This window comes from Leopardus geoffroyi, chromosome B3, assembly GCF_018350155.1.
Source record: "Leopardus geoffroyi isolate Oge1 chromosome B3, O.geoffroyi_Oge1_pat1.0, whole genome shotgun sequence".
In the NCBI taxonomy this organism is placed as follows: Eukaryota; Metazoa; Chordata; class Mammalia; order Carnivora; family Felidae; genus Leopardus; species Leopardus geoffroyi.
In genome coordinates, this window is record NC_059337.1 from 31070862 (window position 1) to 31082919 (window position 12058).

The 12058-nt window shown below is 52.1% G+C and overlaps 1 protein-coding gene across 2 annotated transcripts in view; it reads left to right on the forward strand.

Annotated features, from left to right (window-relative positions):
* Positions 1-8280: 8280 nt before the first annotated feature.
* The window catches only part of SIN3A (SIN3 transcription regulator family member A), a 74574-nt gene continuing 70796 nt past the window's right edge, over positions 8281-12058 (forward strand). Inside the window, exon 1 of one of the 2 annotated variants that reach the window (XM_045449028.1) lies at positions 8281-8327. The gene's annotated coding sequence lies outside the window, so the exon portion shown is untranslated. Of the gene's footprint in view, positions 8328-10186; positions 10665-12058 lie in introns of those variants that run through there. The other variant, XM_045449029.1, reaches the window with a different exon arrangement.

Sequence of the window (12058 nt, forward strand, 5' to 3'; positions counted from 1 at the left end):
CAGGATTAATGGTAAGAGATCTGGAGGAGGTAGTCTTGAACTGTCTTTTGTTTGAAGAGGCTGTAACCAGACCGCTCTGCAAATTCAGTAGTTATACATGAGTCGCACATCTGAGCCTTGGTGAGGCCATGACTGGCAAGAACTCCATAAAAATGCAGATTCCTGGGTCCTGCCTCGTAGGTGATTGAAAGATAGGATGAGCCAGGTTTCAGAAGCATTGTCTTAGTCCATGTTCCTGACTCTGAGGAAGGTTAGCAAATTGGTGTTTCCTAAATCTGAAAGCAAGGGATCAATAGCTTTCCCCTACTGACGTAGTTTACTTGTAGCTTTTACCATTGTGAAGAGAGTGACTACCCAATGTGAGCCTACCTGTGCTAGGTGTTTCAAGAGGGAAGGGAAGGGGAAGACCGAGAAGGAGCTTGGATCTGTTGAGGAAGTTAAGGCTCTCACACCGGAGAATTGGTGAACAAAGCAAGAGAACCTGCTGTCAAATCCTGGACTGTACAGTTGAGAACATAAGATCAAGTGTTCAGGGGAGAGAGAGCATTTCAGGCCAACTCAGGCTTCTTCCCATTTCAGTGCTGTTTTTTTTCACCTAACTTACTCCCTCTAGCGATGGTCCCCCATCCTGTCCCTGTCAGCTAAGATGGGACATCTGAGGTGAAGGGTGCCCCAGCGTCCTCAGTTTAGGAGGCCTACCAGTGTCCATTTCCATGTCATCACATGCAAGTAAATGACAGAGTGGGACCAGTTCTTGGGCAACTGGACTATTTAGCATTGTAGTTTGAGGGAGATAAGATTCCCAATCTTTTTTCTTAAATTTCTTTAAACGTTTATTCCATTTTGAGAGACAGAGCATGAGTGGGGGAGGGGCAGAGAGAGAGGGAGACAGAATCTGAAGCAGGCTCCAGGCTCTGAGCTGTCAGCACAGAGCCTGACACAGAGCTTGAACTCCTGAACTGTGAGATCATGACCTGAGCCAAAGTTGGCCGACTGAGTTATGCTGGCATACTGGAGTCACTTAACCGACTGAGCCACGTAGGCGCCCCGAGATTCCCACTCTTAAAGCCTCTCTTCTCTAGGCACAAGCAGACACGCATATGGAAACACATATCAGAGACCTTGGGGGGAGGTGCGCCAGGAAGAAAGTCTTCCTAGAGTGACTGAGCTCTTTAGTAGTTTTGAGGCCTCACCACTCAACCCCAACCAGCTCCTAGCTTCCTTTTGTAAAAGAAGGAGCCTCATTAGATGATACTACTACAGACCCTCCAACTCTTAAGGGGCTATTCTTTGATGGACAGTGTGAATTCCTATAGACAAACCATCAGGCCCTTCTCTGGTTGGGTCAGCTCCCACTTGCAATCCCTAGTTTTAGCTTTTCAAAAGTGTCTTCTTTCAAGCTGCTGCCACTTCCCCGTATTCTCTCACATCCTTCCCCACTTGGCCCCCAACTTAGAAAGCAGGTCAGGTTTCCCCTGTAATTCCCAGGCCAAGCCCTAGGCCTTAAAGGCTTCTGTGCTGCTCCATGTGGAGCTGACAGGGTGAGTGAGAGTCGAGGAATGAACCGACCAAGGTCCCAGAGTTGTCAGCCGTGGTCTTAGATTTGTCTCAGGCCTTGGTCACTCCCCACAGACCACCATTCTCTTACCAAGGGCAGGAGCTTTAGCTCCTGCCCAGGAGGGAACCTGATTTTCTCTTGGGGAGTATCTGCCCTATGGTTACCATCACAACAGTTGTGACTATCCAGTGTTGCGGACTGCGCTGCTCTTAACTGACCACAGAGAAGACTGGGTCTTCTCCACAAAAAGAAGGATAGCACTCAGAAATCTGTTGAAGTGTTTACTCTCCCTCCACCCCACCATCACTCTTATAAAAATCTGTATGTTTTAAGCTAAATCTGGCATGCTGCAGTCTTTTTATTTTTTTATTTTTTTAAATCTGAGTAGAGCGGACACATCATGTTACATTAACGTCAGGTGTACAGCATAGTAATTCAACTTCTCCTTAAATTATGCTGGCATACTGGAGTCTTAAATACCCACGTTTTTTTCTGGCTAAGGCCAATGCGGACATAGCTAGCCAGCTACACCAGAATCCCAGCCAGGAGTGTTGGATGGAGATTGGGAGTGGTGATCCCTTTTCAACAGGTCAGGGTAATATGTTCCTGATGGTTGTTAGGGCTAAGATGGAGATGAAAGTAGGAAAGCAAGACAGTGAGAGGCACATAGAAGGTAGTCAAAGAAGGCACAGTGCCTCTCCCAACTCCAGGCTCACTTCCTTCCACCCCTAGCCCCACATCAGAACGTGGCTATTTCTCTAAGCTAATGTACTTGTCTAAAGCTTCAAAACTGACCAGGTGCTCAGTTGAGCCTAGGTCAGCCATTTCATCCTGAGGGGTCTGTTGCTTCCTTGACCTTGAATAAATACCTATTCTTTGGTCATCAGCCAATGGACTAATGGAGTCTGACTGACGTTCAGGAGAGATGTTAGGCTGGAGATGCCAATTGGGGACTTAGTTGAGATAAAAGCTAGAGGCCTTGGGGTGCCTGGGTGGCTCAGTCAGTCGAGCATTCAACTCTTGATTTCGGCTCAGGTCATGATCTCAGAGTCATGGGATCAAGCCTTGCATTGAGCCCTGTGTCAGGCTCCGTGGTGAGCATGGAGCCTGCTTGAGACTCTCTCCCTCTCTCTCTCTCCCTCCCCCTCTCCCCTACTTGTGCATGCTCTCTCAAATAAAAAAAAAAAAAAAATGTTAGAGGCCAAGGAAGTGGGTGAGAACAGAGAAGGAGGCGAGCAAGAAGAGAGGAGAGATATTTGGAGTCCCCAACATTAAGGAGAGGATGAAAAGCTTGTGAAAGATTCTGATTAATAGACTGAAGTAACAGAGGACACGGCCAGGCTGTATTCTCACAGCCTAGTCAGTTAGGGAGTGGTTAGGATGAATGCACAGGAATCAGAAATGTAGGTGCACGGGTGGTGTTCTCTGGCCAGGTACTGATGGAGAGGCGGTGTGTATGGAAGGTGAGAGTAGAGACTGGTTTTCAGGCTGTCTCCAACCAAAGCAAGGACCACATTTGTCTCTTACATATTAGGGCTCTGAATAAGACTATTCAAACAAAGGAGGAAACTGCTACTTTAATTTTTTTTTAATTTTTTTTTTAACGTTTATTTATTTTTGAGACAGAGAGAGACAGAGCATGAACTGGGGAGGGGCAGAGAGAGAGGGAGACACAGAATCGGAAGCAGGCTCCAGGCTCTGAGCCATCAGCCCAGAGCCCGATGCGGGGCTCGAACCCACGAAGCGTGAGATCGTGACCTGAGCTGAAGTCGGACGCCCAACCGACTGAGCCACCCAGGCACCCCTTAATTTTTTTTTTTAATGTTTATCTTTATTTTTGAGACAGCATGAGCGGGGGAGAGGCAGACACGGAATCAAAAGCAGGCTTCAGGCTCTGAGCTGTCAGCACAGAGCCCGAAGCGGAGCTCGAACTCGCAACTGTGAGATATGACCTGAGCCAAAGTCAGACGGTCAACCGACTGAGACACCCAGGCACCCCGGAAACTGCTACTTTAAAAAATAAAATAAAATCACCAAACAAATGACATACAAAAGAAAACATTTTGAAAATGGAAAGCCAAGGGGCCTGGGTGGCAGACAGTTAAGCTTCTGACTCTTGGTTTCAGCTCAGGCCACAACCTCATGGTTCATGAGGTCGAGGCCCGCATAGGGCCCGCGTTGGGCTCTGTGCTGGCAGAACAGAGAGCCTGCTTAGGATTTTCTCTCTCCCTCTCTCTGCCCCTCCCCCCTCAAAATAAATAAATAAACTTAAAAAATAAAGTTAAGAGGGAGAAAATGTAAAGTCAGGTTGTACTTACTTCCTAGATTTGGGCTGGAAATGACCCAGAAAGGTATATTAATGCTCAGTGAAAGGCAGTAAGTAGCAATCTTAAAACCCACTAAAAAATTCCAAGCCTCCAAACTACGCAGAAATCAGGAATATGGAATATGTTCAACCTAAGCCAGTTGACTGCCAGGGAAATAGTTTCTTCACACAATGGGATTGTGGGCTCCTTTAGGCCAGTCCTGGGCTCTTCCCTCAGACTGCTGCACCAGGAACTTTGCATGTGAATGGCCAAGAGAAGAGGGAGGAGTGAGGAGATAGAGGGGAAAAAAGTCTGTGCAGTCTTGACTAAATATTTATTTATTTATTTATTTGTTTATTTATTTAGTAAGTAATCTCTCTGCCCAATGTGGGGCTTGAACTCACAACCTCAAGATCAAGATTCCCGTGTTCAGCCAGGTGCCCCAGGCATATTTTATTTTTAATCTCACAGACCATTGAAGTAGGTATTCTTTTTTTTTTTTTTTTTAATTTTTTTTTCAACGTTTATTTATTTTTGGGACAGAGAGAGACAGAGCATGAACGGGGGAGGGGCAGAGAGAGAGGGAGACACAGAATCGGAAGCAGGCTCCAGGCTCTGAGCCATCAGCCCAGAGCCCGACGCGGGGCTCGAACTCACGGACCGCGAGATCGTGACCTGGCTGAAGTCGGACGCTTAACCGACTGCGCCACCCAGGCGCCCCTGAAGTAGGTATTTTTATTCTTAGTTTGCAGATAAGGAAATTGAGAAGATAAATAACTTGTAAAAGACTTCCAGCTAGGAAGTGGCTAAACTGAGATTCTGAGCTATAGTTTGAGCTTTTTCCCCTTGAGCCTATATGGCAGTTTGGGTTGGGAGTGGAGAGCAAGTCTCAGGTGCCCCTCATCTGGATATTCCCAAACTGGCAGTGGTCTTCTATAGCTAGCAGAGCTTGTCAGCAGGGCACTGGCACTGACATTTTTTTTGGCAGAGTCACTGAAGTGCAGGCCCTAAATGTCTCAATCACCACCTACCACCCTAAAGAACTAAATGAGTCCTTTTTGTGAATGAGGGTGCGTGTGTGTGCACGCGCTTGCGCACACACACGCATGATGCCCGTGAGACAGGATGTCAGTGGGTGTGACAGTTTTGAGCAGTGGTGTGAGTTAAGGATGCACGTATGTATGTGGTTGGGAGAACTATCTTCCTTCTCTGAGGATAACTTTTTTTTTGGAAAGGGCCAGAAATCATTTAGAACTATCTGGGGACAAAATGCTCTTGGAATTAGGGAGGTAAGGTGGGTGGAACAGCAAGAAGGAGGCTGTTTTTCTCCAGAAGGTTCCAATGTGAATCATGGGCCCTAGTGTGTATAGAGACAGCACATGGGGGAGTGGACAAAGCTCAGGCTTTGCGCCCAGACAGACTCAACTTGGACAAATCATTCTACTACTGCTCTGAGCCTCAGTTTACTCAAATATAATTACGATAATAATCCCTAACTCACACAAAAGAGGCCTCCTGGGAATCAGAACCTGGCTTCCCAATGTGACTTCTCCAAGGAAGGCCCTCATCTGTATCCATTCACTGTTTTGTCCTGATAGAGTGGGGTGGGATGGGGGTGGATGTAACCTTTAATTTAGCTGGTGGGCCAATGTCACCAAATCAAATACACACTTTCCCAAAGAGTCTGGGACTGGCTCTCCTATGTAGGCATCAGTGTACTGAGTCAGAAACAATAATCCCTGTACTCCTTCTAAGGGGGTCTCCTATGCCTGATTGCTGTGGACACTGGAGGCTCAGAGGTGAATCGGATAGAGTGGCTACCCTCATGGAGCTTTGTCTAGAGAGATCTGTTCAGGAGGGGACTGCCACCCGGCTGGTGTACCAAGGAGGGCAGGGAGTGTCAGCAACATCTGTTTCTCTGAGTGGGAGTAACTACTGTGGTTGCAAATGTTCATAAGTAGCTTCATCCACAGAATACCACTTGCTGTTTCAGCTTACAGACAAATACTTGGGCCTTTGGCCTCCACAGCAGCTCAAAACTTTACTAGGTGTATTAAAGCACATTTTATCACCACACTTGATCTTCATAACCACGCAAGGATTGCTGTTACACTCTTGTGCAGGACAGGGGGCTAACCCACAGATGATAAGAGACTAAGTGAGAACCACGTGACTCAATTTCCAGACTAATGTTATTTCGGCTCTACCACTCTGCCTCATCTGTGTCTACAGATGCATTCACACAGTAACTGTTATGCCTTCATCTAGGGTGGAACCTCTTGGGAAATAGAATAGAAATCTGAGATGGGGCTCCAGGCATCAGGGGGTCTCTGTTCTGAATTAGGAAAACTTGGTTCTCACCCCCTAGGGAACCCCCAGTCTGAGAATGAACTTCAACCTCCATGGCCCTGCCAGGTGCTAGGCCTCCCACTGAATACACAGTCCTCACGTCCTGGCCTTCCAGCCTCCACGCCCTTTCCTTCAGTGATGTCACCAACCAAGTTACCTCCCAAATTCTAGTCCCCACTTCACCTGGGATGACCACTGCCCTTTCCAAATCAGTATTTCTTCCCATCTGTCCTCTCCCCTTAGTTGCAAGCTTCCCTCCCCAGCAGAAAACGCCCTTCCCTATGGACCCTGAGTGGAGGAAGAGTCCTTTGGGCCTTTCTACTTCAATTTCCATCCCCATTTCACAGGAGGGAAACAGCCCCAAAGGGGAAGAAGTACTTGCCTAAAGATATATCACCAGTCACTGGCCAGGCGAAGTCTAGAACCCAGATTACCCAACCGTTAGCCTCAAACTCTCCCACCTCCTCACACACCAGGCCACTAACTCCCTCCATCACCCATACTGAATTAGCCACTCAGGCCCCTTGAATCTCTCTCAAATACATCTCTCCTTTTTTATTCTTTTTGCTTCCTATTGCCACTGCTCTGGTCAAGTCCTCGTTACAGCTCACCTGAGTTATTGGGCAACCTAACTGGCATCAGGCCCCACTCTGCCCACAGGACTCTAACCCCTTCACATTCTGCACACCCCACATCGGCCACACTAACTTTCTTTCCTTGATGCCTCAGTCAACAGGTCTTTCTTGCTCACTCTGTGTGCTCTGACCCCAGGCTCAGCTCTGTTGAGCACAGATATGTAGGGTAGCTTCTTTCAACTTCTGGTTGAAAGTTAGGACAAACACTGCAAATGATTCAGGGAAGGATCCGAGTCAGAGCTTTTGACTTGAGGGCTTCTGAAAGTAGGCAGAGCTTTCTGCATTGGGTGGCTGGGAGAGAGAAAAGCAATTTTCCTTTGGCTCCATCACCTATGCATCCCACCAGAAGATGTACCTCTGGTCTCCAAACCCAGTATTAATGACAGCCTTTGTGCTCTGCCTTCACTGCCTACAGGCACCTCTCACTCAACTATTCTCAGCCCCTGTCTAGCTACTGGGATAGTGACCATCTTAAACCATAGTTCTGGGCCTGCAGTCCTGGGACTGTGCTGCTTGGACATTGTGTTGTGCAAGTCTAAGAATTTTAACCAGGTATTAAAGTCTTCTGCTGTTTGCTTCCATCTTTCCAACCATGATTTTCACGACCACAGCCACACTCGAAGATCCTTAATAATGCCCTTTCTGCCCTTTGCTGAAAATTACCTGCCCCTTCACTTCTGCCTGACGAAAGCTCTAAGACCCTACGTGAGTGCCATCTCCTCCATGAAGACTGTCCCAGTTTTCCTCAACTGGATGAATCTCTCTGCTCTGAGTTCTTATAAATGTCTATTTATACATACATTTCTGCCTTGCCTTGCCTTACTTAGCTCTTGCCATAGCATCAACCTAGTAGCCTAGGTCTACTCTTGAAGGGTGTAGAGTGAGCATCTCATCCAGCCTCTGTAATTGCACTCAGAAGCAGATGCGGTATGAATGTGTCTGCCTCGCCCACGGTAGGTGCTCAGAGAAGCGCCTGTTGCCTGAACGCCGGACTTCCTGCTTACACCATTCATTTTGAGGCAGCTGCCTAACAGAATGGGCCGGACAAGGTTAGGTTGCACAGCCAGGGGAGTCGGGGGACCTTCCAGCCAGTCGCTAGGGTGTCCCTACCAACCTCCCCCTACCCAGCTCCAAATGGGGTGTGAATGTGAAGGAAGTGGGGCCGGGTAGCTCCGCTAGCTCCTCCTCCTAGTCCACCCTGCGGATCTCTGAGTCTCAGGTCCCCTTCCAGTCCTAGGGTCTCAAACTCGAAGTGGCGGTACCGGAGAGATAGGGGTCTCTGCCACGGATGCGCTTCGCACTCGCGGGTAGTTTAATTTATTTATTTATGTGTTTTTGGAGGGAGGGAGCGTTCAATGAAGGGGAAGAGGTGGAGCTAGGGGAGGAGGCGTGCCCAGGCTGACTGACGCTAGTGCTAGGGAGCCAATGGCCCGTGGGGGGCGTTCCCCCCCATTCAGGACTCCTCGCCTGGCTCGGAAGGTATGTTAAACAGCTGCTTTTAATTTGGTCTCCCCAATCTCAGGCGTTTGGGGGGCTAGCTCGTTGGCCTGTCGCTCTGGCCGGTCCGCCACGGTGCGGGCGCCGCGGGCCCCGGGACGGAGCTAGGGGAGGTTCGGAGTCCGGCGGCCGAGGGAGGCTCGGGGCAGGCCAGGAAGGAGAGCTCTTGGCGCCGCCCGCTCACCAGTGTGTGTGTTTCCAAGCCGGGCCGGATTCGTGGGGAGGGGGTCGGCCAGGCCTGGGGTCGCCAGTGCGCCGGCCGTGCTGCCTAGTTTATTTCACCGAGCAGTCGGTTTCGGTAGGTTTCGGCGGCGGACTGGGTAAAGGGGCGGGCAAGGGGAGATTTCCCCCCACCTCGCTCCTGGAATGCCTTAAAAAAACATATTGTAAAGAAGAAAATAGGGGATATTCCGTACACCGATGGGAACTGAGCCCGGGCTGCGGCGCGCGGGCTCGGCAGGGGGCGGCGGCCTGAGCCCGGCGGGCCAGGCCCACTGAGCCCGCGGCGCCGGGAGTTGGTCGAGAGCTGGAGTTAGCGAGCGAGCCGGAGCCCGCGGCTTTCCCCGCTAACCATGCTGGGCGAGGGCGGCAGCCGCGGGGAGGGTTTTGTTTCGGTCCGCAAACTTGTAGGAGGGGGCGGTGGGCGCGATTCGGAAAGGCGCGGGCGCCGTGGGCCGCGGTTGTTATGGACTCTGGGGGCGGGGGCAACGCCGGACTTGCGGGAGGGGCGGCCGGGGGAGGAGGCCACCGGAAAGAGCCCCTGGCGCCTGGGCACTAGCCTCGCGTGTCGGTCTGTATTCTCCGAACTCCCGGGCCGTGGCAGTAGAGCCAGCATTCGGCGCCGGAACCCACCAGGCCGCGAGCCCGCGCGGAACTCGGCCCGGGGGTGTGGAAAACCTCCAGGAACTCGGCGGCGGCTTCGACCCGCGGCCCCAGCTGATCCCCTTGCAAACATGGAGCTGCCTCCTTCCCCGCCCACCCCAAGGCGGCGGCGGCTCCCTTCCCCTCCCCCGGCCGTACCGCTCGCCCGCGGATGGTGCGGGGGCGGGGGCGCGGGCGTGCGAGCGCGCCCACGAGGGGGTGGCCTGAAAGGGGCAGTGAAGGTCGGAAACTGGGAAAACAGTCTCCACGCTCGGAATCGGGAAAAGGAAATGCATCAGCGGGCGGGGAGGGGCGCGGGGGGCGCGCCTGTCAGCCGGGATGGCGGCCGCGGGCTGGAAGGCGGGGCGCCGGCGCTAACCGCCGGGGTCGGGCGGGGCGCAGCCGGGAGAGGAGGTGCCGGGGCCCGAGCCCACGGAGCGCCGGGCTGCCCCTGCCTCCACTCCTTGGCCTAGCCTGTTTACTATCTACTCCAGCCGCCGCTTGTGCAACCCGCCTGGAGGGGAGCTGAGGGGCGGGGCCTTTCCCTCTCTCTTCCACCCACCTCGGGCTCCTCCAGAGGGCCCGCCTTCTCTTGTCTTCCACTGGCTGGGCGAGACTCCCTTTTTGCCTTCTCGGTTCTCGACTGGATGACATTCTCTTGAGCTCCGCCTATCGGAGGCCGGGCTGGAGTTTAAGTTGCTAGGATTTTTTTCCGTGAAGGGCGGAGGGAGGATTCCTGCGGCTTACGTGAGGCGCAAGGTCCCACCCCCACTCCTGATTGGTGAGACGGATAGTCCCGCCCCCTCCGGCAGGGTGAGCTAGGAGAGGGGGGAAGTCCACCCTCTGTTCTCCGCCCCCTCCCCTAGCCTGTGTGCGCGCTCCGCACATGTGTGAGTCCCGCCTTGCTCCTTCGAACTGTCCTCCCGCCCGGAAGTCCCGGGTTTGGAGTCCTTGGCAAGGGGCGGGCGGGTGGCGGGGGGGGGGGGGGGGGGGGGTGAGGAGGGCGGAGAAGGCACACAATGATTTCTCTAAAGCTGGAGATCTGGTAGCTTTGCGATGAAGTTGGTTTGACAGCATGAGTGGATTTGGAGGGCCCCGGCTCCAGGGGTCTGCAGAGGCTAGAAAGAGGGGTAGGATCTGGCCTTCCTGGCCAAATACTAAGTTCTGACCCTGCGGTTTGGCTATTCCCGCGCCTCTTGATTTCCCGGAGATCGCTCTGAGCTTAAGCTTGAGAACGCCGCGGACACTGGCAGCCTGTCCTAGTTGGCTTTATGTAAAACTCTGGGCAACCTAAGATTGGCCTGGATGCCTTTAGGCAAGATCCAGGGCATTTCATCTGTTGACAAAGAAGTCGGGGGTGGCCCAATCCTCCTTAGATTCGAAGTGGTTCTTCAGATGCAGATGGGAGCGTCGTGTGGCACCCAGTTCCAAGGAGCAGAGGACAGCCTAGAGTGAAAGGTAACCCTCGAAAGTTCTGTAAAAGTGCCGCTTCTTCCTAACCTCCTAGAGGCTTGGCCCGAGGGTCGCTTCAGTTGGTGTGACTTATTTTTAGAGCTCCGACCTGCTACAGGGCTTGGATCTCATCTGTTAGCTACTCATGGAGTTCCCAGTTTACTGCCTTGTCCTTGCGATTCGAAGCCATCCTTGGAGTCAGGCCCACCTGTTGCCAGCGATGGTTTCTTTGCCATCTCCACTGGGTTGCGGAGGGAGGACAAGATAGGACCTGGGAATGGATTCCCAGGGGCCTGCCACTTGGGGACTGACACGGCTCTCTTGGGGGAGTAGCCTTTTTTGCTGGAGAGCGGGAAAACTCTAGTCCCGCCCCCTCCTTTCCTGGCGCTCCTTGAGCGCCCCCCAAAGCAGGTCCAGCGACCGTTCTCCGCCCGATTTTGGTAAAATAAATAAAAGCAAGTGAGACGTTGCAAGCACCTTTTGTGTTTGAAGCATTATAATGTACACAGAGACGGCCTAGGAACTTCCATTAATCCTCGTTGGCCAAAGGAGTAAGGTGAACAGTCGTTCTTATCTTTTGTCACTAACTCTGGAATTTTTATTCTTTCTATGAAGTGTGCGGTGAAGGTTCATTTATGTCGTGTGCTGTTTGGTCTCCTTCAGTTCGAGTCCGAATGTGCCTACAAGATCTACCCCGGAGATCGCAAATGCCTTACACCTCACGCTCCGCCTTCCGGAGGCTTGCCAGGGCGGTGGCTGTTAGGGCCCTGCCTTCATTTTGATTATCCCCGCCCTCTTAGAACTGCATACTGAAGTTTAGGGATTGTCGGTGTTAGAAGTGTGCAGCCACCCCAACTGCGGGCTGGCAACCACTGGGGCGATTTTTCGGCTTTGGTCTCCAGCGCTTAATTCTGTACGTACTGAAAGCTGTACGGATCCGGTTGCTCCGGATATTTGTGTTTACAAGGAGGCAGCGTGCGGAAATGTAAATTGTAAAGAAAGAATTCGATAGGATGAGGTTCTTTCTTTCTCTCTCTCTTTTTTTTTTTTTTTTGGTAAGGGGGTCCTCCACGGTGGTAGTGCTGCTGCCTCTCCCTTTCAAGTCCCAGGGCATGGGATCCCGGCCGCTGAGCTCCGCGCCCCCTCCTGTTTCGGGCCCTGGAACTCTCTGCACTTCAGTCTCTAGTGTAAACATTCCACAAAAGGACTGCTAAGGTTCAGCCTCCTAGCGCGGGGCGGAGTCAACTCCTTCCTAGACGGACGTCCTGGCCAATGGAGGCTGCTACCGGCGCCGAGATATCCAATCAGATAGTTGGGGGCGGGGCCTGTCTCACTTACGGACATTTTACCCCACATCGGTTACTTACCTTCCTGGGGCAGCGAGAGAGCCAGGGGTAGCC